Raw genomic sequence first — 2,500 nt, forward strand, 5'->3', positions numbered from 1 at the left:
AGATTTACTAAATATCTTCATGAACATGATCTTATCTTAATATCCTAATGATATTTTCCTAATACACGTGTGACACTGATGCTGCAGGACACACACGAGCTCGTCTCGTCTCTCTCGCTGCACAAACACAATCACGTTAAACTCTTCGAGGCTCACACACAGCTCAGCTCAGCACAGATACAGATCCTCTAAAGTAAACCCATTCCCCGGAGCCGGTTCTGGATCGGAGTGTTCTAGCTCGTGTTCCTGCGATCAGACCAACAGCAGGTCATCAGTAACGCGTCTGGACTCCATCAGTGGGAAGGTTTCCAGGTTTATTTTCCTTCTCTGGTGTTTGACAGATCCTTCATAACACACCGAGTCTGTGATTAGCTGAAGCTCTGAGCGGTGTAACCCGCTCAACTTCATCCTCGTCTGCTCTCCGCTCAGCTCAGGGTTTATTTGGGATCAAATGGCATCGTTTGTGGAGGAGAGGGAAACTAATTAACTCCAGGTTTGAGCGAGCGAGAGCCAAGCTTTCTATTGTTTTGTTTGGCTCATTTCTTTTTTTAAATCTGTTTGTCTTCGGCCGAGAGACGTTTCTTTAGAAAGAGAGTGGAAACTCTGAGTCTCGAGATGACAGATTACTGATGAAAATCAGGCTGAATGAGCAAATCATTAAAACAAGAGCAGAAACTGCCTCTTCTAAAAATATATATATTATTAATTTTATATTTTTAGATTTATTATTTAATTTGATTTATTTATTTTATACTTTATTTATACAATCATTTTATGCCCATAGTTTATATGTGGCTTTTATGCCGTTAATTTGGTCTTTTTCATCATGTCAAACTGTTTATTGTGTATATCATGTATTATGTATATTATGCACTATAAGGATCCACTTCTGCTTATTTAAGTTCTTAATTTGTTTACATTATTAATCACAGATTTCAGATCTGTGGTTATCCAATAATTATATATTACTAAAATGGTTAGGTTTTTTAGGAATTGCTTTTATTTTATTTTGATTATTTTATTAGGTTTTTAATTTAATTATAATTTGATTTGCATTTTAATTAAATTTCTATTTTTTGTGTTTCATTTTATTTTTCGATTTTAAGAAATCATTTTTTGTTTGTCATTTTTCTGTCATTAAGCAGTGGCTTTTACGCTCTCAAGATGAACGTGATCTTGCCTCAAGCGTCCACTGATTTCTTTCTTCATATCCGCTCAGAGAAGCACGCTTGGTGATGAAGTGTGCTGTATTATGAACACGCTTCTGTTCCTGTAAGTCTCTTCAGATGATCATCCTGTGAGTAAGAGGTCATTGTGCTGGGAACACGTCTGTGCCGTTCCTGCTGTTTTCAGAGCATCTTTAATTGTTTTCTATTGTGTGGCGACAGAAATGAAGGAGGTGGGAATTATATTTAATTAAAAAAGCATAACAACAGCTCTTTTGAAGCTGTAGATGTGAAGGTATGAGGAGGGAGTGAAGACATGCTCACACTCGCCCACTAATCTGCTAATTGTGCTCGCCCACATCTGATAATCAGACTTCATAAAAGATGATTCACCTGCTGCAGCTTGCAGTCGATGCTCATGACACACGCATCCAGCGTCCACCTCATCTCCAGCTGATCTCCAGCTGATCTTCAGCTGATCTCCAGGTGATCTCCAGGTGATCTCCAGGTGATCTTCAGGTGATCTCCAGCTGATCTTCAGGTGATCTCCAGCTGATCTCCAGGTGATCTTCAGGTGATCTCCAGCTGATCTTCAGCTGATCTCCAGGTGATCTTCAGGTGATCTCCAGCTGATCTCCAGCTGATCTTCAGCTGATCTCCAGGTGATCTTCAGCTGATCTCCAGGTGATCTTCAGGTGATCTCCAGCTGATCTCCAGGTGATCTTCAGGTGATCTCCAGCTGATCTCCAGGTGATCTTCAGGTGATCTCCAGCTGATCTTCAGGTGATCTCCAGCTGATCTCCAGGTGATCTTCAGGTGATCTCCAGCTGATCTTCAGCTGATCTCCAGGTGATCTTCAGGTGATCTCCAGCTGATCTCCAGGTGATCTTCAGGTGATCTCCAGCTGATCTTCAGCTGATCTCCAGGTGATCTTCAGGTGATCTCCAGCTGATCTCCAGGTGATCTTCAGGTGATCTCCAGGTGATCTTCAGGTGATCTCCAGCTGATCTTCAGCTGATCTCCAGGTGATCTCCAGCCGATCTCCAGCCGATCTCCAGCTGATCTCCAGCAGGTATCCAGCTGATCTTCAGGTGATCTCCAGCTGATCTTCAGGTGATCTCCAGCAGATATCCAGCTGATCTTCAGGTGATCTCCATGTGATCTCCATCTGATCTCCAGGTGATCTACAGCTGATCTTCAGCTGATCTCCAGCTGATCTTCAGCTGATCTCCAGCTGATCTCCAGCTGAACTTCAGGTGATCTCCAGCAGATATCCAGCTGATCTTCAGGTGATCTCCAGCAGATCTCCACCTCATCTCCAGGTGATCTCCAGC

The 2,500-nt window shown here is 42.4% G+C and overlaps 1 protein-coding gene across 1 annotated transcript in view; it reads left to right on the plus strand.

Moving 5' to 3' along the window:
- The window catches only part of edar (ectodysplasin A receptor), a 37,753-nt gene that overhangs the window by 24,017 nt on the left and 11,236 nt on the right, over nucleotides 1-2,500 (plus strand). The window lies entirely within an intron of this gene.

Source organism: Carassius carassius, chromosome 19 (assembly GCF_963082965.1).
Source record: "Carassius carassius chromosome 19, fCarCar2.1, whole genome shotgun sequence".
Lineage (NCBI taxonomy): Eukaryota > Metazoa > Chordata > Actinopteri > Cypriniformes > Cyprinidae > Carassius > Carassius carassius.